Source organism: Caloenas nicobarica, chromosome 13 (assembly GCF_036013445.1).
Source record: "Caloenas nicobarica isolate bCalNic1 chromosome 13, bCalNic1.hap1, whole genome shotgun sequence".
Classification (NCBI taxonomy): domain Eukaryota; kingdom Metazoa; phylum Chordata; class Aves; order Columbiformes; family Columbidae; genus Caloenas; species Caloenas nicobarica.
The window spans coordinates 5,632,802-5,656,793 of record NC_088257.1 but is presented as its reverse complement, the minus strand read 5'-3'; the positions used below and the strand labels follow the sequence as shown (position 1 = coordinate 5,656,793).

At 42.0% G+C, this 23,992-nt stretch overlaps 1 protein-coding gene across 3 annotated transcripts in view; it reads left to right on the top strand.

Moving 5' to 3' along the window:
* SGCD (sarcoglycan delta) overlaps positions 1–23,992 on the top strand; it is a 341,024-nt gene that overhangs the window by 71,262 nt on the left and 245,770 nt on the right. The window lies entirely within an intron of this gene.

Genomic DNA, 23,992 nt, shown 5'->3' with positions numbered 1-23,992 from the left:
GGAGCATAAACCCCTGGAAAAAAAAAAGCTTCTCTTTGAGCATGTGCTTGTTTGTGTAGATGCTACAAGTAGGTCAAACATGAAAAAGGGTGTTTGGGGCTAAATTTGCAAAAGAACACTTTATATCAGGAGTTTTATTTGCTGCAAAGTGATTCTTAATTTGACCAGTGGAAGACATCTGTTTTTCAAGAGATTCCTCTCGTGTTTATTGGCCCAGCACTGAAATCTTTCTCTATATCTCTAATGTTTGTTGTGGGACTATTTAGAAGTGTGAGTGGCCCTGTATGAGTTGGAGAGCAATGGTTCAAAAAGAAAAAAAGCCATCTGGTTCTCATTAATTTGCTGAAATGATCAGAACATTTTTTAAGAGAATCCATGCTGCCTGTAGAGAAAGTAGAGGCAGGGGCTCTTCCATTTATGCAAGCAGTGAGGTGCAAGTGGATGCAAACTCACTTGCCAAAGAATGATCGTGTGTTTAAAAATTTGGGGTCCAAGGTTCTCAGAGAACATCAGACTTGATGGTTTTTCATCCACAGACTACATTGTTGGCAGTGTCGGTTTGAGCTATATCTCACTGCCATGCCTGTGCTTACACAGAATCACAGAATGTTAGGGATTGGAAGGGACCTCAAAAGCTCATCCAGTCCAATCCCCCCGCCGGAGCAGGAACACCCAGATGAGGCTACACAGGAATGTATCCAGGCGGGTTTTGAATGTCCCCAGAGAAGGAGACTCCACAACCCCCTGGGCAGCCTGTTCCAGGCTCTGTCACCCTCACTGAGAAGAAGTTTCTTCTCAAATTTAAGTGGAACCTCTTGTGTTCCAGCTTGAACCCATTACCCCTTGTCTTACTGTTGGTTGTCACCAAGAAGAGCCTGGCTCCATCCTCGTGACACCCACCCTTTATATATTTATAAACATTGATGAGGTCACCCCTCAGTCTCCTCTTCTCCAAGCTAAAGAGCCCCAGCTCCCTCAGCCTTTCCTCATAAGGGAGATGCTCCACTCCCTTCATCACCTTTGTGGCCCTGGGCTGGACTCTCTCCAGCAGTTCCCTGTCCTTCTGGAACTGAGGGAATAATTTTGTTGTGTGTTAAAAAGAGAGCAGGGTCTTGCATAGTCTTTGAAGAAAGAAGTTAATAATTTAAAAAAACAAACAAAAACATTTTTAGAGGTGCATATCTATAAGTAGTACAGCTTAAATTGAGACATGCATACAGTAAGTTTTGGTTGCTGCTGGAGCAGCAGTCCCTAAATGACAGGTGGTGTAGCTTATCATGAATGGCTGATATGCTGCCTTCCTTTTAACATTTGGCTTTTAAGCCTTGTCTTCTGGGCTTTGGTGGGTACGGAACAAAATTTGTTGAAACATTCGTGTGTGTGCTCTCATTCGCAGCCTGAGTGGTTTCCAGGCTCCCGCAGTCCTGCACGACCCATCTGTTGCTGGTGGAAGTGTTAATGGACATGACTTGTGTTGCACTCGCTGCTGCTGGTGAATCTATCAAAGAGATTACTGGCTTGCTAAAGATGATTTTATAGACTCTGCAGCTGGTTTGTTTAAAACGAGATTACTGTCACATTTAGAAACATTTAGCACCACTGGACCAATGAGGAATAATAATTTAAAGAGGCCGACCAGATTTAATCAGTTTTTAGGAGATGAGACTTAATCAAACAGAAGAGGTTGAGAAGGCTGATAGAGCTAATGAATTTGAATATGTAATACCAGGGCCTGCCTGAACTGTAGCACATTTTCTCTGGCCATGGTTGGTTCATAATAATGAAGTGTTTGCAAAAGTTACCGAGTCATTATGTATGAAACCCTTTCTGCAAGGAACCTTGGCCATGGGGGGAGGAAGTTATCTGAACTGAAACTCAAACTAGACATTGCATGAGATTTCTTTCAATGTGAGAATTCAAAGAGTTAATTTTCGAGCCATTTTCAAAATATGTAAGAGAATTGGGAGGCTACCTTGAAGAAGAAAGATACCCAGGTGAGTTGTGCGCTAAAGCAGGTCTCCGGATGGCTGCTCTTGGTGTAGACCTTCAGCATCCGCTTACCAGATAGCCCTCGGTGGGTCTTTTAACTTCCCTGTCCTTCAGTTCCCTATCCATAAAATGATGGTGTTAAACCTTTCCTACTCTTGTTTGTCTATTTTGCATGTTATTGTTATAGCTAGAGAAGTGTTGACTTTATGAAGAAAGGCCAACTGAGGTAGATGCTGTGCAAATGCATGCTACAACAATCTCTGCCCTGATATTACCAGTCTAAATAAACTGCATTATATTGGTTCCACCTTTAACCTCTCCCAAGCCCAAAAACCACACACACACTCCACACCCCCATTTTTATAATCTTACACAAGGACAGGGATAGCACTAAGATCAGAGTTTGCGTGATGAGGAATGTCTTTTGTAATTTATAAATTGGGGCAATGCTTTAAGTGAACATAAACAAGGAAAACCAACCAAACAAAACCAACCAAAAACCCTAACAAAACAAAACCACCAACAAACTGTAAAAGCTCATCATTTGAAATCCATGCTTGTGTAGTAGGAGCCTGACCCACCTTTTAGTGTTTTTGATGGAATAAGGTTTTGATTCATGCTTCTCTTTAAAAAGCTGATGTGACGACAGAAGAACCAAACCTTGAAAGTTTCTTTTAAAAAACTCAAAAATTGAGGTGGCAAGATGTTTTTGGCCCTTGTAAAGCCTCTTTTAGCCGAAGCAGCTGGTGTGGAAATAAAAGGTAGCTCCATTCTCTTGCCTCATTCAGGTCAGGTCCTTCAGTCTGCTAAAAGAAGGGAGAAACTGTATTGTGTTGACACCAAGGTTCGCTGTGAAAGACAAATATGCCATAGGAGCGTGATGAGGGGGATTGGGTTGGGTAGGGATTTTTAATCAGCATCAGGCCTGACAGTGAACTAACACGCTGAATGATTGAGAGTCCTGAAAAGGTGAAATATTCAGTAAATGCCATATTTTGTTTAATGTTGTATCAGTTGCTGAAGCTGCGGCTTTGCTCCTTTTTCTCGACCAAGATCAGAAATGCCTTGTTCTATTCTGGCTTTTTAATACGCTTTTGTCATAGTGCTTAGTAATGATAGGTTGCATGGTGACTTTCTTTAAATCACTGCGCTTACATGACAGGCATGGTTGCCAAAAACAACATCAGGAGTTCCAGAGCGTTGTTTTTATTATTGCATTGATATTGTGAAGCTCTACTTGAAATTAGATCTTTACTATGCCATACAGCGTTGAAGACTGTCCCTTTTGCATGTTTCAATACAAGTTGACCGTGGTCATTGTGAAGAGAATCACAGAATGGCTGGGGCTGGAAAGGACCTCTGGAGATCATCTAGTCCAATCTACCTGCTAAAGCAGGTTCATGTAGAGCAGGTTACACAAGATTGCATCTCAGTGAGTTTGAATATCTCCAGAGGAGACTCCACAACCTCTCTGGGCAGCCTGTTCCAGGGCTCTGGCACCCTCGAAGGAAAGAAGTTTCTTCTCATATTCAGATGGAACTTCCTGTGTTTCAGTTTGTGCCCATTGCCCCTTATCCTGTTGTTGGGCACCTCTAAAAAGAATCTGGTCCCATCCTCTTGGCACCCATCCTTAAGATATTTATAAGCATTGATAAGATACTCTCTCAATCTTCTCTAGGCTGAACAGACTCAGCTTTCTCAGCCTTTCCTTGTAAGAAAGACGCCCCAGTCCCCTAATCATCTTGGTAGCTCTCCACTGGACTGTCTCTAGCAGTTCCTTGTCTTTCTTGAACTCAAGAGCGCAGAAATGGACACAGACTCCAGATGCGGCCTCACCAGGGCAGAGTAGAGAGGGAGAACAACCTCCCTGAACCTGCTGGCCGCACTCTCCCTTATGCACCCCAGGATACCATTGGTGGTCTTGGCCACAGGGCACATTGCTGGCTCATGGTTAACTTATTGTCCACCAGGACTCCCAGGTCCTTCTCTGTAGAGCTGCCTTCCAGGAGGTCAACTCCCAGCCTGTACTGGTGTGTGGGATTATTCCTTCCCAGCTGCAGGACCCTACATTTGCCTTTGTTGACCTTCATTAGGTTCCTCTCCACCCAGCTCTCTGGCCTGTCCGGGTCTCACTGAATGGCAGCACAGCCTTCTGGTGTATCAGCCACTCCTTCCCATTTTGTATCATCAGCAAACTTGCTGAGGGTACACTCAGTCCCTTCATCCATTCGTTGATGAATAGACTGAACAAGACTTGACCCACTGCTGGGTCCTGGGGAACACTGCTTGCTGCAGACCTCGCTTTAGGCACCTCTGCCTTCTATCTGCAGATTTGAGATGCAGAGAGATCCATGGCCAGCTTAGGTTTACTGAGGCGTTTGCACTAGAACCAAACTTAGCTTAGCTTGAGCCAGCGAAAGCTGCCTAGTGATTTTTTGGTTTTTATATTCTCTCTCTAAATGTTGGAAATAGAGGCACCTCCAGATGCAATTCAGTCCCTTAATCTTAGACTTCTGTCTTAGGATATAATGAAATGCACAATAGACATGGTGGTCTTTCTCCACTGACCCCAGAAGGAGCCTCAGTAATAACTTTGAATAGATGTAGGTGGGTAAGGATGAACGTCATGAGCCCCATCTCAAATAGAACGGAGCGACCCCAGTTTCCTTCCGAGTTGCCAGTGAACACCACACTCCTTTTCTGTGCTGCGACAATGTAACAACATGCACATTTTACTACCAAAATTATTTAGATACTAAGGGTATTGTTGGAACTTCCAAAGTCTTACTTCTTTGAAGACATATTTTCCTCCCTAAAACATCCAGTTTTAACCCTACTTAGTGTTTTGCATATGCAGTGTAGGAAAATGCCAATCGTGTCAGTCTCATGTTGTTAGAAGCAGTGCACAGTCCTGTTCATTTGTAGTTTTCATGTTTTTAATAGTGGGTAGCATGCTGAGCTAATTAATGGGCTACGGGAAGAAGTCACTTATGAGCACAGGCTGAATATCTTCAGATGAAAAGGCTACGAGTTTCCTGTTGAGTTTAAAGCACAGTCCTACTGAAGCTTAGATGCACCACCAGATGCAGCATGTAGGAGCAACCAAATCGAGGGCTAGAGGGGGATGAAATGAGTTCAGCTGAGTCTTGTTTTCTATGCGTACACTTCTAGAAATGATTATTACCTTGTGGGTAGCTAATCAAAATACAGAGGTGCTTAATTTTTGCTCGCTAATTATTCAGGTTGGTACAACAGCTTTCATTAGCTCATTCATGGATTTCCTCAAGTGAGCAACCAGATTGGGATATACTTGTGTTTTCAGCATATCAACTTGTTTTGATGCCTAGCAGTGCAGAAATTCAGCAGGGAGAACTGAAGAGCTGTTCTCAAATGAGGTTCTCGATAGTAATACACGTAAAGAGTTCAGACATTTTAAGTTGTTTTCCTTTCATATGAGGAATATCGGTGTAGGTGGAATGGTTGTTGATGAAGAGTCTGAGAATTGGATTGTTGATGCTCAACGCGGTAGCTTTTCTGTTTAAAATGACGTAAAACATAAGTATAAACAGACATGAAATGCAGGAAGGAGCTACTAACCCATTTCTGGTTATACTGGTTTTCTGCTTTGGGGATGGAGCGGGTAGCACAGAATGGGACTTGAGGTCACTTCCTTGTCCTGCTGATTTGGGGTTCAAGCAGAGCTGGTTGAACATGAGTGGTTTATAACCAGATACACATTTCATCAGTAGGAATACTACTTCTTATTCTGAGTAGATGGGCATTTCTCCAACCTACAGTCATTGAGATACAGCATGTCGTTGTTGCATATCCATTTCATGAAAGTTAGAGGTGAATGCCTTTGACCTTTTCAAACAGATCTAGCCCATGATGGGTGGCTGCTTTTTCTTCATAGTGAATTCCAGGCTGTTCTGAGTTGACAACTTTCGTTGTGCAGGTGTTTCAACATGGCACAGTTCCTCCCTCCAGATCTCTGCCCAAATCCTTGCCATGCTGCAGGGAATGGGGGCCTGTGAGGGACAGGAAGGTGGGGAGGAGAGATATAAAGATTTTCAGCATCAGGGCTAGTCCATACCTTTGCAAAGACTTCCTGAAACTACTGCTTTCGTATTTATTCCAGTCATCAAACCTGGAAGGAGATCCCTAACTGTGTGTACAGTTTCTTCCTAATTTCATCATATAAAGTAGACATGGTAGCATGGGTTTGTACCGAACAAAGAACATCATTACTCTTTAGAAACCTGAATTTTGATATCTGCATGAATTTGTACTCTAAAGAACTTTCCACCAAGATAGCAAGTATCTTATCATTTGCTGTGTAGGATGAGGAACATTTGCTGTTGGATGCAGTTCGGCTGCAGGGTTTTGAGCTAATACTAGATTTCTCCTTTGGGGAGGATGTTTTTGCTGTACTCCCTGCATTGACTACTCATTATTCATTTCTCCATCTTCCACCTGCTCCCTCCTTGACTTTTTGGGAAGGTCATATGCCTGGGATTTACAGCTTTTTTTGTATATGGTGACTGTTGCAGCAAAGATGAACGGGAAGGGAAGCTCTTGTGTGTTCCTTTTTGTGGAAACTTACTCAAGATTAGAGATCTCAGGTGACTTTTATTGTTACCGTCTCTGACAATAGCCTCTCTATATGAAATATAAGCTAAAATATAAACTCTTGGAAGAGTGGCAACTAACTGATGATAGAACTGAAAAGACTGGCATGGAGATACCAATTGCTTATTGTTTATAGGATTCGTCTACTTAAAGCCCACTTCTCTCCTGAGAGCCTGGCTTACTTAAAGAAGAATTGCCACACTCTGAGAGAAGTTTCCTATATCATAACAGTGTTATAGAAACATGTTGTGAAACCAACTGCCATGAAATTGAATTACAGGTGTTGTATTCTTCACTGCTTAAATTGCTCTATTCTATCACAGGCCCCATCGTTTTGTTCTGAACAAATGACTGCAATTTAGTAGGAGCCTAAGAGATGACAATATAAGCAGTCAGGGGTTGTTTAAGGTTTCCCTAATGATGGAAAATTGTTCTTATCCATCTAGAGTGTATCGTCTTTCTCAAAATGCATGTGCAGTGAATGGAAAAGGAAAACTGTTCCCTCATGGCATCTTTTTCCTAAATTTGTTTATATATTTTTCAATGTGTGAAACAATCCCCTGTAGGTTTTTAAACTAGTAAAAGCAATAGGGTCATTCATATTTAACTTTGACACAGCTCTGATACATCAAATAATGGCACTGGATGCAGTTCAGATATTTCACTTCCTTCACTTTCTGTTTGCTGGAGTTAAGTAGATGGTTGCTCAATCTAAAACTTCCCAGGTTTTCATGGAATAAAGTTTTAAAAGACCCTTCAGGAAATATTTTAAAGTAACTCTTCATGCAGAAAATAATGATTGTTTTAGGCCAGAATTTAAAACTATTTTGTCTATGTTTACATCCCTAATTGCCGCTGTGTGTGTGCACACTCCTTGCTCCATTCTCCCCATCCCACTGCTGCCCACCTTGCAGAGTAGCCTTTTCTCTGTTGTACTTCCCAGTTTAGTCTGGAGTTGAATGTATGCGAATTGCCACAGGTCGCGGCTTGGAAACAGCATAATTCCCACAGAAAAAAAGGACGCTTACAAGAATCTTGGATTTGAAAATTAACCTTGCGTCCCCTACTACTTATCCAGGTCCATATTATGGTATGAAGGACACTATACACTGAAATTCAGAAAGACAACCTGCTGTATCATAGGGCTCAGAACAAGCTTTATTAGTATCCTATACTCTATTACTAGTCGGAAGATTTGATAAGGTGTTACATGTGTGTATTCCTCCGATTGTCACAGATTTCACAGAAAAAATGAGGCTAGGAAGGACAGCAAGAGGTCTGTTTGTCCATCCTCTTGCCTGCAGGCAGGACCTGTTCTCCCAGCTCCTGCTTTTATTCTTGACAGATGGCTGTCTACCCTGTTCTTAAAATTCCTCAGTGATTGAGATTTGCCTACTTGCTTCGAAGTGTCATTTGTGGAAAGGCAATTAAATCTGCTTGAATGATCTTACTTTGCCCGTGTTCCATTAGCAATTAGGATCAGTTTTCCTGCTTGTTTTAGGCTTTTTGTGTGCAGGCTTTTTGCTCGTGACTTTATGGATTAGCCATAGTTGCTTGACTCTTCCCCCACCCCCCCTGCTTCTGGTTTTATATGTGGTTTTTCATCGTCTGTGTTTAGTCAGCGTATGTGCTAGGCTTCTGATGCACTCCCCACTTGACTGGAGGTAGTATGTACATCTCCTTATATTTTAGAAATTTCAGTTTCATAGCCATCTTTAAAAAGAAAAAAAAAAGGAAGGGGTGAGTTTTGAAGTGAATTATTTTGAATGCATATTTTTGCTGATAAACCTTACGTAGGTACTTCAAATAAATCCATTCCCCTTGTCACTTGAAGTGAGATGTGAGAATGTAAAACTGCTTACAAAGTTCTGTGAAAAATTAATGTCCACTGTAATTTAGAAGATGTATTGCTGAAGGACATTTAAATGTTCTGTTTTTGTTTTCTGCAAATTCTATTTTAAGAGAAACCAAATATCTAGTAAGGACTACTTCAGAAATTCAGTGAAGTGCTGCTGATATTAAAAGAAAAAATAGTAGAAACGAAGGGCATAGACTGCACAGCTAATTAGGGTACTTAGAGTATATAAGCCTAACGATGGAAAATTGCAAATTGCACAAAGCGTTGTCCCTTGCATTCAGACCTTATTTTAGCACTCTCAGGCCAGCTCCAGAGCTGCAGTTGTCAGACCAGGATTCAGATGTGCTGGCAGTGTCATGTTGCTGTTGCCAGTCACAGCATCTGCAAAGCCTCTGCCGGACTCCAGCCAGTGCTGGCATCCCATGAGTTGGTACCATGTGCTGATACATGAACCTTTTCAGACTCTGGACTGTGCTGCTGGATTAAGTTGCTGTGGGGAAAGCTGGGGAATAAACTAGTGGGATATTGGGGGAAGAACTAATGTTGCATTTAATAGCCAAGCACCCTGGCTTGTCTGCTGTTGGGGACAAACTAGTGCGCGAGTGACAGCCCAGCTTCAGCTCCCCTGGTACACTGGGGAGATGCTGCCTGCGCTTCCACTTGCAGCCCGGGAAGTGTTTGGAGCAGCTGCTGCTGTGCTGCAGGGTGAGTGACCTGACCTGTGTAAAGCGGTGTTTGATGAGGTAGAAAAATCAGAGCCTGGGGTTGGAGGAATGGTTGCTTTCTCACTGCCTGCTCTTCCTGACCCACAGAAGCTGCCAACTGTGGTGTCAAGTCTTATAAAGTGTTAACACAGGTCTAGCTAGAGCAATGAACTATAACCAAAATTTGAGGAATGTTTTGGTTTGGGTTTTGGTTTGTTTTGTTTTTCTTTTTTTTTTTTTCCTTGCATTTTGCCAAGAATTCAATCAAAAGTCAAAAACTGTATTTTCTTGCTGGTGTCACTTTCTACTCCTAAAATCCATCCATACGAGCATGTCTGTCTTACCTTTGGGATGCTGGTTGTTCTACCTCCTTTAGCTTGTACAGGTCAAGGATGAGATGGTAGCCTTAGCTTTGGGTCTGCGTTTTGCTAATAGTCAGATACCTGGTAATCTGGTGCAGCTTGTGTACCTTGGAGGTGTGATAACCAGATATTTCTTCTGTTGGTGGCTGACTATTCATTTCAGTAAACTGAGATAATTCATTGAAAGTGTTAGGTTTCTTACTCCTTTAGAAAAGAACAAAGCATTTTGCATTGAATGCAAAATCATTTGAGATAAGTGATGAGATTACTCAGTCAAAGCCAAATAAAAACTGTGAGATGTAATTCACTGTTTTATTTTTTTCAAGCTGCTGACTTGACGTAAGAGTTGCTAATGCAGTATGAAGTACAAATGATATGCAAAATTCCCTGATAACTACCTGGGAATTCTCATTCCATCAGCAACTTTTGTGTTATCATAAATGAGACAGCTTGAAAGGCACTTGTTGCGTTTTGTATTGCATGCATAAGTCATTTGCACTTCAAATGAACTGGCGTACATTATTTTTGATGTTTTTTTTCTGCATGGCTTTCATAAGCAATGGAACAATGCTGAATTACTACTTTACATTTAACAAGTGAAGAATCACAGAGTGATGAGACAGATAACAAATGAGCACCGTGGTGCAAGCCGCCTGGCAATTTGGATTGTAAAAACTGGGCTTCAGAGAGTCAGACTGGGATGTCTGATCAGCTTTGCAAATTGTTGAATGTCAAGATTTTAGCTGTGGTATGTTTTTACGTTCCAATTACAGCTGGTACTTCAGAGCTCAGAGGGTGAATGTCTGCGAAATATGTTTCTGTGTCTCTCAGGAGCCCCAGGCTCAACCCCAGTGGCCGGTTTCTGTGGGGTGTAAGGAAGGATCAGGGGAGGCAGGAGAAGAGGAGGTTTTGTTCATGGGCCCTGGAGAGCACTGTAGGCACTTGCACACACAGGGAAGACAGACACAATCACATCCAGTGTCCCTCCTTCACGAGTGGTGGAGGCTTGTTGGAAGCCTGTGTCCCCTGCCCCTTCCCTGGCAGCAGGCCACATTTGTGCTGACCTTCACTCAGGTCTGCTTTGGACACCGTGCAATGGTCCTGGGGTTATATTACTTCATATTTTCAGTTCAGTTTACCTGAAGCAATGAGGGAGCTGTGTTGCAGTCCATCACGGCTGTACTTTTCTGTAGCAGGAACCGAAGGGCAAGTGTTGGATGGCACGAGACGTGCAGGCCCTTCCCCAGGAGCAGTGGTCTTTAACATAGTCATCCTCTGTCTGCTGCAGGGGCTGTTTCGGACAAAACTGTATCATGGCACCCTCTAGCCAAAGTTTTCTGGAAATAGGTTGCTCCTCCCAGGACATACTGGGAGGAGGCTACTGTGCATCCAGCGTGAACAGTCAGAGGCCATAAGCTCAGGAGCAAAGCAGAGCATGAATCATATTGATGAGTGCAGAGTTTGGTCTTCATCCAGGAGGTGAAGTAAAGCTAGTGGAGTCTCTCCAAAGCTTCAGATCTTGATTTTCAGCTGTTGTAAATCAGTGCAGTTCAGTGTAACTAAAGTTGAGGATCTGACCATGTGACTTTATCTTTGCAATGTACAGAACATGATTAAGTACAAATGCATGTTGAGGTGATGCGGGCAGTATGTAAGGATGAAGCAGGAATGTGCTTAAAAGCCTCCTATCTACAGTTTGTTCAATCTGTGTCATTTATTCTGTATTAATCTGGAACATTCTTCTTGCTGAATATGATGAATGTATAGAAGTCCAGAAAGGCTGAGAATGCTCACAGTTGCTGTGTTAAAAATAATTATCTGGTGTTTCTAGCCTAGATGCAATCCTGGAAAGCATGAAAACAGCCTGGGATGTATGCTTATGGTGTCAGGAGAGGTCAATGGGAGGTAGATGCTCATGAACTAATTGGACTTCTGGGATTATGTTTTAAGGATTGCCTTCCTCTAAAAAAATGTACATACCCAGGACATGGTTGCTGCTCAGTCAGTTGTTTCCTAAGCAGACAGTTGTTTTAAGATAAGAGATGTTTTTATTTCACTTGAAGCCCTTTTACTCCCAATTCAAAAGAGCCTGAAAAATATTATCTCATGGAAAAATACCTTTGGGTATGCATGTGAAAAAGGTGTGTTCTGCAGTGCTAGCAGGGTTGCTATGCATGCCTGAGTCTCCCTTCTGAACGCTGTTTAGGAAGGAGAAAACCTGGGTTGATATGCAAAGGATGTGAATGGCTGCAGGGTTTTATCTAACATGGTACAAAGTGGCCCCTAGTGAATCGAGTGAGCTGTTGCTACCTGGAGGGAGGTACTTCATCCTCCCTGTGTGGCTGGAATCATATAAACGTTACGTGTTGACTTTTAATGCATCTTCATCAGTTGTGTGTATGTGGAGGGCTTTATATCCTGTCATTACAGCCTTATCTTATGCATTAGGGAGAGAAGGCGGCTCCTGCATTTGGTGTCTGATGTTAGGCAGGACAAAATATCTTAGCCTGCAAGCCTGGAAGGGCTAAGACTTGCTGGGTACTGAAAGACAGCTCTGCACTGCTCAGAGAATACCAAACAGGGGGTGTCCAAGGTCAAGCAAACATAGGAAAATAAAAAAGAATACTGAGCAGGCAATAAATATTGTAGTTAGGAGGCTTCTCTTCTCATCCTATAGATTTATGGCCTTGGTACCTGCACTTTCCGTCTTGTGTCACTGTTTTTCCGGACCTGCCCAGGTGGTTGTGTCCTGACTTTTTTCATTGTTTGTAATATTTGCATGCCAGCACAGTACAAATATCATTGTGTGGCACCTTTTAAAGCCCCCCCGAGGTTGCATCTTTTTCCCTTCTGGTGGTGTTACACATTCCTGGTACTCTGATGGCCTTTACTGCCCTCTAAATAGCCTTCATGCTTCCCAGTGCCCTTCCACGAACGCCTGGAACTTCTGTCCTTGAGAGGTCCGTAGGTATTTGGGTCCTGCCATCTTAGGCAGTGCTCTCCTTTTAGACAGCCAAGTGGTGAGCGTGGATCCTGCTGCTGCCTCTTTCATTGGAATTCATCTTTTCTGGACTCAGCTGTGTATGACTTAAGAGTCCAGCCCAAACTACTTGTCTAGGTGTCCCTTCCAATGAGCGGGTAGAGCTGGTTATGGATGCTGCGTGTGTTGAACAGCATCTCTCTTCTCACTTTTTTGAGGGTAGACACTAATGTACCAGTTGCAGTACTGCAATTGTCTAAAGTTTGCAAAGCGTCAGAGTAATTTTATCCACCTGACTTAAACGGAAGTTGTTTTACTGCATTAAAACCCTGAATTTGCCTCAGCTATGGATAACAAAGACCTTTTCACTGTGGCAAATTTACAGGGGAGAGCGCTTGTTGTGAAAACCGAATATTGCCCTGTACTGGATATTGGGCTCAGATCTTCAGAGTCTTTTGTCCTGGGAGCCCAGCAGTACTGCCTTGGGAAGGAAAGGTTGGTTCCTCAGGGTTGCAGAGCTTGAGACCAGTGCCCCGGTGCCAGTCGGCTGCGGTGAGCTCTGGGCATGCAGGAGTGGAACCTTCTTCACCACGGCTGGGCTGAGCCCACGGGGAAACGGCTCCAGCACCAAGGGGTCCCTGCCTTCCCCTTCCAGGTGAAGCAATGCTTAATTGGCTTTACCTTCTCTAGCGCAAAATACTGATTAAATTTAAACCAAAAAGTCCATCTTGAAACGAGATCACTCCACTGAAGAGTCCCTTAGCCTTGCTCAATGCAGCATTGCAGGATTCTTGTTACCGTGCGGGGAGGTGCTGTCGCGAAGAATAGAAGAATATAAAGCCAATTGCCTCCATAAAGCGCTTACTGAGGTGGATGAACCGGATTTGTCTTGGTGTGCGTGGCTTGTTTATTGCAATATGTTTTGCTTGTGACACTGTTTGCAGAGTAACTTCACATCCCAGCTGATTACTCCCTTTCTTTTCCCAATACCTTGTGTTTGGATAAAAAAGTTCTTTTTTTTCTTTTTTCTTCTTGGGATTAACAGCAAATCACTGTTTCTTTGTTGGGTGATAGAGAAAGTTTTAATTTTCTATGCTGAAAATCACCCAGCAGCTGTTTAAATGAAAAATCTGTTTTGTAAGAAAAACGAAAAAAACCCGAACCAAAACAAAAATTACCCGTAGCTATAAAGTACTCACAGCATCTGTTGTTTAACTGTATCCATGTTGCAATTAACAACAAACCATAAATACATAACAGCATTTAACTCCATTGATTTTAGTTATTTTTTTATGGTATTACTTTATTATTCTTTCAGTTGAATTTTGCAAAAGTACAAAGTGACACTAATAATAATAAATGAGTTGCCAACGATATAAGCTTATTATAATCCTCTGCAAAGTCTATCAGAGACGTATTATTTTTCTTAAAGTAAACCAAGAAATTGGTACAAAATTATAGCACTTCGAGGAAAAACGTATATGAACGCTGATTAGACTCACACCTGTTTGGCTGTGTAATGTTTAATTATTCATGGTTTTGTATTTGAGTGCCTTTTAACTCCCTCCTGTCATGCTGGTCAATTTGGGGTCTGTGTATTATTATTATTATTATTATTATTATTATTATTATTATTATTATTATTATTATTATTATTATTATTATTATTATTATTATTATTATTATTATTATTATTATTTTCGTATTTCTTGCTTACATATTGCTAGAGATCCAGAGGTATTGACTAATATGCAGGCATATGCTCTTTGAGTTATTATGGTGCAATAACATATCAGCCCCTGAGTTTAGTCTTAAATCTATTTCAGCTTTTGGTGTAATCTCGCCTAAGGCTGGTTTAGTGGATGAGCGAGGCAGCTCTTCGAGTGCGTTCCCAGCCCATTCGCCTGGCTGTATAAGGGCTCGGTTGCAAGCACATGGGTCTGAATAGTCTCTTAAGTGCTTGCACAGCCTCTGGCAGTAATTTATCTAATTAGCTTAAATATAACACCTGAACTCAGATGAACTCCTGAGGGCAGGTAAAGTCTGGGGCTCCCAGTTTTCTACACTGCCCACCAACATCGGTGTGTGCAAGGTCTGACTGACAGTAATTTTTCTGATTTGTAGAGCAGAATAGGAGGGGACTCATTCTATGTCTTCCACTTGCAAATAGTTGATTGAAGTGTATGATGTTAATACATGTGTGCAGAAATATAATCCACACATCGACGATGTATCCAGTGGAGGCACTTAAACTGGTACTCCAGTTTATTTATGCTGGTCATTTGCTGCTTTCGAGGTGTTTTAATTTCTTTGTTTCTTACTCCCCCTTTTTTTTTTCTTTTCTTTTTTTATGGTGGGAAGATGATATGTGATGTATACATGTCTCTGGGTTCCACAGTATTAAGTGTAAGGTCTGTATATAAATGCAGCTAATGAAATTTGGGACTGTGTGGCCTCAAACCATTTAAAATAATGGCATGAGCAATCTCACTCCATTACATTTGAGTGGAAGCAGTTCATGCTAAAGTGCTGGTTCCCTGAGGAGCCAGGGAGCCCTGATTGAATCTTACTCGCAAAATGGACAGTGAAGATAAGTTTGTTGCAGGGCAGATGACAGCTCTGACTCAACAGAAACCGCAGTGCTCAGGGGGAGGGTTGCCTTGAGCCTGTAAATACATTTTCCTTTCTTTTTCTTTCATTGCTCTCTCACAAGCTTTGCAGCAAAGGCATCTGCCCAGTGTTCTTGGTTCCTGAAAGCACTGAGGTGCAGCACACATCTGTGGTGCCAATGGGTTGTGCTGGGTGATACTGGTTTGCTCTGCTCTTTGGCGCAAAGTCTTTGGTTTTTTGTCCTTCCAGCTCTATTTGGTTCTTCTTGGCTACCATGAAGCACCAAAAGGTCCTTCTAGCAAGGGGATGGCCGGGCCCTGGCCTGGGTGCTTTAAGTGAGTGAACCTCCTTTTTATCCTTTTGTGTTTCGAAATACAGAAGTTGTTGGGAGCCACTTGGCAGATTAGTTCTGACACAGGTTGATGAGCTGATGTGGTTTTTGCTGCAATCTGTCCAACTGGAGCAGTGCCCATCACTGGTGGGTGCGTTGTTTGCTCAAGGAGGCCATCCCCTCATGATTGCTTGGCAAGCAACGCTTATTTTCTCGCCACCACTGGTCAGTTATTATCTGGATGAGAAGCCTGAAAATATGCAATGCTTCTGCGTGTGGTTCAAGATTCACTGAGGACTTTAAGCCTGCTTTCTGTTCCCATAGAAAAAGTGTTCAGGGAATATTTCTGCACTCTCAGGGTGCCCCAATCAATAATGTAATAAATCCCAGCTCTTGCAGAGGAAAAAAAAATCGTTCCCAACAAAGACTTGTAGTATTTGAATATAAATACATCTGACAAAAGTGTAACTGCATGCATATCAGGACAGTATTTGACTGTAATCATGAAGAGTGACTAGAAGAAACAAGACTCAAAATTAAGTAGAACGCTACAGAAATCGGCTTGCAGGCTACTGGTCTGTATCTAGAGGAAACAGGACTTCTGCAAGACAAATAGCAGTTCCCAAGTGCTTATCTAGCAAAAACACATTGAACAGAATAAACTTGACTCTTTCCAGTGAACATTTCGTGCTGAAGAGAAAACTCAGTGACGTCTTCAGTGATGGAAAATAACAGAAGAGAAAGTAATTTGGGAGGGAGGGAGGGAGTAGAGATGCAAATCTGCAAGAGACACAAAGCATCGTGCAGCAACGAGACTGTAGCTTAGCTGTGAATTCTTTCACCCCTCATCTGCCCCGGCATTGACATGGGATTGTGGACAGGGACGTGCATGACATTAGAAGCAGCCAAGTGGAGCAGCAAGGTGCATCCTGCTGGACCTGTGTCCCCCTGGACACAGGGGATCATCCTGCTCTGTGTCATCATCGTTGTTGCTAACTTTGTATTTTCTGTCACGACATAGTCTGAGCCTGCCTTTGCCTTCAGAGAAGCCGTGGCTGTTATTATATATAGATGCCAGAAAAAACCCTGTGCTCATCCAAGCTCAGTCTCAAGGTGCCTTTTATATGCAGCTTTTCCCAGCCTTCCCATAGCTTTACAGAAATATAGTAATTTTACCAGAAGAAACATTGCAAATTCAAGGAATTGAGATTTAAGTGCAACGTAAACTCAATGAAAAGGTTATTTTGCTGCATGGTTCTATCAGATTGGGGAATTAATGTGTCAGAAGTGCAAGAGGAGGTAGGTGCCTCTCTCCCATGTGGCTTAGAAACGTATGGGTGAACTTTCACATTAACGTGATGGTACTTCTGAATTTTCTGGAACTGGAATGTGATGTGATTTTTGGGGAATACTGAAGGCCTCCCACTTCTGCGTGTTTTGTTGGAAGTGGTATGTGAACGGTGTCCCACAAACATGGGTTGTAGGACCTCATGTTCCATTGCCAAGCTCGAAGCTTTCGGCCTCGAGATTCACTTTGCAAGTTTAGGGAGGGAGAAGGAAGGAGGAAAAACTTCTTTCATTCTGAATGCAGGTGATGTAGTTTATAGGTTTGGTTCCCTTACAGTGCTCATTGGGGTAAAACCAAACATCCTTAGGTAGCACGTGTTACATGTTGGTGTATGGACACTGTTAAATTTGTATGCCATTTGAAAAATTGGATGTTTTTAGTGCATAATTGCAAATTATCTCATGCTTTCATAGTCAGTTTTGCCAAAGCAAAACGCAGTTAAATCCACTGAAGTACAATATTTGTCCTAGTGTTAAACAGTTGCTTCATTTAATCACAGCTGCAATGAAGAGCTCATTTTTCTTCTCAGTTTGATTCCAGTTTAGTTTCTTTTGCCTTTGAAGATGTGATGGCTGCTGGTATGCAGGATCACTTAGTATTCCCGTCTTGAGAGGCATGGCGAAATACTGGGTAATAGAAAGACTCTTGAAGCTGTGATTCACCCTTTCAGGTCATATTAGGATTTGGATTTCAGTTGTGTTAAGGACAAGAATTACGTCTCAGATACATTTCTGAACTGTTTTTAAGTTTGGTGTGGCTTGGATCTGAGCTCTTGGTTCAAAACTACTCAAACCGCAGGCTAAAAACTTTTAAAGGGATGTGAATATAATCCAGTATCCATATAAACTGCTACTGTTGGTTTGAACATTTGTAATATTTAGCACACCGTGACACTGAATGCACTTTAGCATTGTTAAGACCAAAACTTTTAGTCTTTCTGTGTCTGAGGGTAACTCCTCCTCTCGGCTGGGCAGGTAATCTTGCTTAAGAAAAAAAAAAAGGAAAAAAGAAAAAGAGGCTACCCTTCCTATGAATTTAAATCACAGAATCAGAGACTGGTTGGGGTTGGAAGGGACCTCTGGAGATCATCCAGTCCAACCCACCTGCTAAAGCAGGGTCACCGGAGCAGATCGCACAGGAATGTGTCCAGGTGGGTTTGAATGTCTGCAGAGAAGGAGATCAGATCCCGAGGCTTTCACCCTTTCCATTTGTGTTTTAGGGTTTGGCTTTGACCTGATGGGTTGAGCATAAATCAGGGCAGCAGTTTCCTGTCACATTCGCTGTCTTTCAGGCTTTTCAGGCTGTCCACTGTGTTTGGTGCTTTCCTCCCATTTTCCTCCTGTTTCACACCCCTTGCTTTCCAATCTTCCCTCCGTCCTTCCGTCGCAAGCATCTACTTTATTTTAATCTTCTTGACAGGACCCTCTTATCTGTTCTTAGCAAGCTCCATTTAACCTGATCTGCCTTGAGCAGATTTGTATTTTTGCCTTCTGATTTTTCCCCAGGGCATGCTGTGAGCAGGCCCCTCTCTCCCATCAAAATGTAATATTTTGGTAATTTAGGTTCTTGCATTTAGGGTTTCTGTTCTCCTGGAAATATGAAACCTGGAGCTGACAATGGGTGGGAAGCTCTGTTTTTTTCTAAATCCTCCACTCTTCCACCAAATCCGGTCCTGGCCTCCACCAGTCTGAGACCTTCTTCTTTGCTTTTCTTCTAGAAGAAAAACAATCAAACAAGAAACCAACACGTTTTTTAATTTGTTTGTTTATTTTTAAGTCACAGGAAGAGGAACTGAATGACACGTTGTTGCTGAAAGTTTCTGGGTAGGAAATTTCCCTGCATAACAAGAGCATCTTCCCCAGAGACTAAGGACTGTCCCTCTGATTGACACTTTAATCTCTGAGGGATTAGATTTCTTGCTCTGTACAGCGGAGAACAAGATGCATTACGCTGAACATGAGTGTGGTCTCACAGGGATTACGGTGCAGGTGAAGGTGGGTGAGGGCAGGTGGTTTCTGCAGGAGAAGGCATTTTCCAGTGTGCCGTGGAGGCGTTCAGGAGGTGACCTGGGACCCCAGGGGCGGCACAGCCCCCGGAGCAGAGCAGGGCTCGCCCTGCAAATTCTCTCTCTGGTTTTAGAGGGTTTGTTTTTGAAATCGTTTGAGGACTGCAATATTTCCACTTAGTTGGAACAGCCTTTTAACCCACCTCAGGCATTTTATTTTCAAAAGCCGCTTTTGTCAAAGCATGACTTGGCTCTTACATTGGTGAGCCTTTTTGCCCCTCTTATTTCAAAGACCAGACTGGCCACCGGCTCCATGCAAGTGGTAGAAAACGGTTTTCTGGAAGTGAATTATTGATGGGCTGGTGGCCAGCAGCCTCTGTCTGAAGCCTCTCTTTTGGAGCATGTGAAGATTTATGGGTAGCTCTAGGAGGTGCTGAAACATGATGTTGGGTGGTGGTCCAGCTGACTTAACTGCACATGTAAGCATCTGAGTTTAAGATCTATTTTTAGCAACTGTAACATATTCCCAGGGGAGCTTGAAGTGGTCAAAATGTTTGGCTTTTTTTTTTTTTTCTTTTTAAGCTTCCTAAAGTCCTACATACTGAAAAGCATATATGAAATGAGAGTGTTCATGTTTTCTTTCTTTCTTTCATTATTTTTTCAATATACAATAGAAAGAAGAGACTATAGTTTCTTTTGCTCTTCTCCCTTGTGGCTGAATTCTTCACAGGAAAGAATCGCTCTTTATTTTCTAATTTTCCCCGTTTGACATAGGCCTTTGAATGATAATTTCTATCGTTTCCTGGCAAATACAGAATTTTCTTTTCGGGAAGCATTTGAATGCTATTTTAAAATAAAAATTGAATTTCTATCTTTGTGTAATTAAATTGTGTGAAGTCAGAAGGAAATAGGATAGAAATAATGAACCTGACATATTATTTCCTCTTTTCCTTCTGTGTTTAAAAACAAAACAAAGCTCCAAACAAAATATTTCTTGAAAGGAAGCTGTAGTGTCTGGTGCTGCAAGGGATAAAGACTTTAATCTCTAATATGAATGAAAAAGACTTATTTTTTTCCTCTATCAACACGAAGAGGTCACTGTGAGACCCTGGCGCTGGAGTTGCCTTGCGTGGTATAGATTTTGAAATTGCAGTGTGATTCCTCACTTTTTAATAAGCAGAAGATTGTGTGAGAACTTCGACAAATTAGCGTCACTATCCAGTGACCTACCTAGGGGCGAAAAAGGAGGAAAAACCCATGAGAGTAGGATGATTAGTTGGATAAAACATTATATTGTGAAAAAAAACCCAACGTGTAGTCCTGTTTAAAGCATGTCTCAACTGGTAGCTTCCACACTTGGTTTTTTTAATTGTGTTTAATACCACTGTAATGCATCAAAACCTATATAATAGTTTGCTCTTCAATTCTAGGTGTATCTTAGTAGCTATTTTCTTTATTTGTTAACAGAAATATTAGCTATAATGAAGAAAGCGTGGTTTAAATTTCTTTTCATTGCAGACAATGTGTATAATTAGCTTAAGTTTATCATTCCCAAATGAATATCTGACAAAACTTCGTCAAATAACATAGTAGTTCTTTTATTGTGGAACTTGAGATAAGTGAAACATGCTGCTCATAGCATCATACCTTGAGCCAATGAGTGTGGAAGGGGGATTAAAGATCATCCCTTCCCTGTGTACCCGTCCTGAGCAGGGCAGGGAGCAAAGGTGCTTCCTGGAATATCTTGCTCTGGGCTCGTCCTTGGCTGGTCTGTGTATTGGCTGAAGAGCTGCTGTTTAATTCTGGTTTACTGGCTGGTTGTCAGTCTAAGGCCAACAGCAACCCTGACTTCAGTCTGCAGAGTTGAGTACGGGCTGTTCTCCATCTGTTTTCTGAAGTTCACTGCAATTAAACTCCCGAATGTTTAATGAGATCTAAGTTGATAATATTGTCTGGTATTTATTTTAGATAAAACTCAAGATGCTAAAAAGCTACAGGGGGAATTAAGGGAAAGGACAGGTTATTCTTGAGGACAGAGTGGTTGGAGAGTGGATGTGGCTGTGTCCCGGTGGGGTGGGTACCAGTCCTTCATTCTTCCCCTGGCCCTGCCCAGTGCTCGTGTGTGACTTGGGTCAAATGCCTGGGAAAACGGGGCAACAAAAACTGTCTGCAAAAATGACATAACTCTGATTCTCCGCCTCCCAGGGGTTTGTAGGAATAAATCTGTTAAAAATGGTGAGGTGCTTAGGTATGCTACAGTAATGGGGCCAAATCAGACTCTTTGAATAGTGAGGTGGTGACGTCCCAGGAGCAGGGAATGGTATTAGGTAGCTGAAATTTGCATGTAGGAAGTTTGTACCCACACAGCGAAGTCAAAATCACTGCCCATCTCACTTGCCGAAATTGTTCCTGCTTAAGGCGAGCGAAGCAGAAGAAAACAGCTTCTTCAGCTCTACTCATTTCTCTATCGCAGGGTAAAATAAAGCACTGAAGTGTGCCGGCTGCCTCGTGCGGCTGCTCCTTCCTCCACCAGCCATCTCGGCAGTGCAGAGGAGCCAATCTTTCTCCCTGAGAAATCTGAGTGTTAATAATTTCTGGCAAGTGTTGTGCTGAAGCAGACAATTTTCTAACGGCAGCCAGGCGTGTTGAGGAGTTACACTGGACAGTGCAAGGAAAACACTTCATTCATGTTTGAATTCCTCGCCTCTTTGCAGCCTCCCGGGGCCGCAGGGCGAACCAGGGCAGATGCATTTCACGCGGCCGCTTTGCCCTGGAAATGCCTCCAGTGATGGGCTGATGGTCCGGTACGCGGCAGAAGCTGCTTTTTTATTTTGTTGGTGGTGGTTGTTTGTTTGTTTTAAGGTGAATCAAAGTGGTAAAGATAAGCAGCTGTAATCATGCCTCACGATGGAGTATCTCATCCCCTAGTGCCATTAGGTGAATGTGAAATATAGACTAGGTGTATTTCAGTTGAGCATACTGAACATGTTTGTTTGCTAAATGTAAACCTAATTAGTTATTTTTTATTAGTCAGATTTGAAATGACCCCTTCCCCCTGCCCCCAGTATTTCTGACTACCGTTTTTCTCCACAACATTTTCAAGCTGTTTTGCAGATGGATGTTAGAAATTGTGCTGACTAGAGGAATAAAGTGCATTATGATAAAGGAAAAATGTTGTCTGTGTTTTCAGTACTGTTTTATTTAAGAGCCTGGGGAAAGGAAAAGCAGGGTGGGCTAAAAATTCCAGCATTTCCTTGTGATATTTTTCAGTTTAGAAAAAACGTGTGTTTTATAACTAAGTCTCAGTTGAAATTACTGGTGCTTGCGTGATCCCCAGGGGATTTCTCAAGTGTGGTTGCCCACGCCACGTAAGGATCTTTCCTCCCTGGCAGGCATGAGATGTGTGAGAAATTAGTATCTGTTCCATGAGAACATTATTAACTATATTGCTTAAATCTAAGAAGACCTTTTCTTGTTCTCTAGGGATGACATCTTGGAGATCTACCCTATTGATTCACCTCTTAAGTCTAAGCTACTCTGGGGTAAACATGTTTGTGTGGGCTCTGGGATAACAAGCTCCTGTATCCCACTTAATCCATAGTATCTGCCCATGGGTAAATACAAGGTAATTCAAGGCTGCTTAGCTTAGGGTTATGAAAATATTTGTAATCATAAATATATTTTTAATATCAATATAGGGGTTTTTTAGGCCAACTATCTCTAAGGGTTTATGGAACTGTTTTACATCTCCATTGTGTTGCAGAATAGGATATAAACACTCGATGAACTGTCTTTTGGTTTTTATGTTCCAAATGCAAGGGATATTTTTGTAACAAATATTCTTGAAAATTGTTGGAAGTAGTAGAGTAGTTCAGTTTTTAAAATATAATATATTCCATGCAAGAAGAGATCAACATATTGCTGTTCAAGGCTGTGTAAATATTTGTATATAAATAGAATAGTCCTTTTAAACAAACAACTCTGAGGAGAGTAGATTTTCTTTGTGCAAAGATTGTGCATGTAATAGTTTTCACCTACCAGTATAGCAATGTATTCACATTGTAATTTTATTTGCTTGGCACTGTATGGTACAGGGCGACAACGGCAGAGGAAGCATTCAGCATTTCTCACTACATGAAAACAACAATTTAAACACTCAAAGGTATTTTGCTAGTGACACTTTCCCTGTCTTCCCTTTCTCTTTTTAATGGATCAGTGATTGATACTATTGTCCAGTCTGCAGAAGGAGAGTCTGTGGCAATTCGGGCTTCATTAAGAGGTTTCTAATAAAGTTAGAAAAGCTGTAAAGTGAGATCACATTTCACTGAGAAAATGAATATTCTTTTACAGCTAAATTCATTTTTTTAAAATAACGAGATGTCTAGATGCGCTGTAATATGGATGCCCTTCAGAAGTCTAGAATGAAATGGCATGTGTTTAATATCGTATTAATTTTTCTTTCCTTCTTTTTATTTAGAACAAAAGTGAAAGTGACACATTGCTGTAATATTTCCAGATTACTGCATTATTCTTATGAGGTGGTAGAATGCTTTGCATTTCCACTGGCAGTTCTGAATAACTATTGTCAGTGACTTAAATTAAAAATAATTTTTCCTTAAAGGCTCTAGAAGTAAATCTGTGCATCAGAGGTACTTTTCGAGAGCAGTATCCCGCTTTCTGCACAAAGTCTCCCCGTGCCCAAGCGCAATAATACAAATGATTGATGCCTGGGCTGATTCATTCGGCTTTTTTAATTCCCCTACTCCCTATAATTTCCTTTTACTCTCACCTTATGTCATATAAGGTGGTAGAAAAACAGCTGTCCTAGGATCTAATACGAGATATTTTGTCAGCATATGGTGATAGTCTTGGCTGGGATGTGCTCTGAATACCAATAGCTTTTCCTCCTGCTGCTGCCGAGTGCAGGTGGTGGGGATGCCGGCCAGGCAAACACCGAGCACGGCTTGAGGGGAGCACAGCGGAGCACATCAAAAATGCAAAATCCCGTTGCCAGGGTGTTTCCCCTATTCTAAACCAAGCTGATCTTTTTGTTTGGTTGGTTTTGGTTTTTTTGTTGGTACTAAAGAAAAACCTAATGCTGAAAATCAGGTTTGTAGCGTAAGCTTAGGAAAGATTCACATCCTGAAAATAAAGTGTGAGCCTAAGCAAAGCCCAG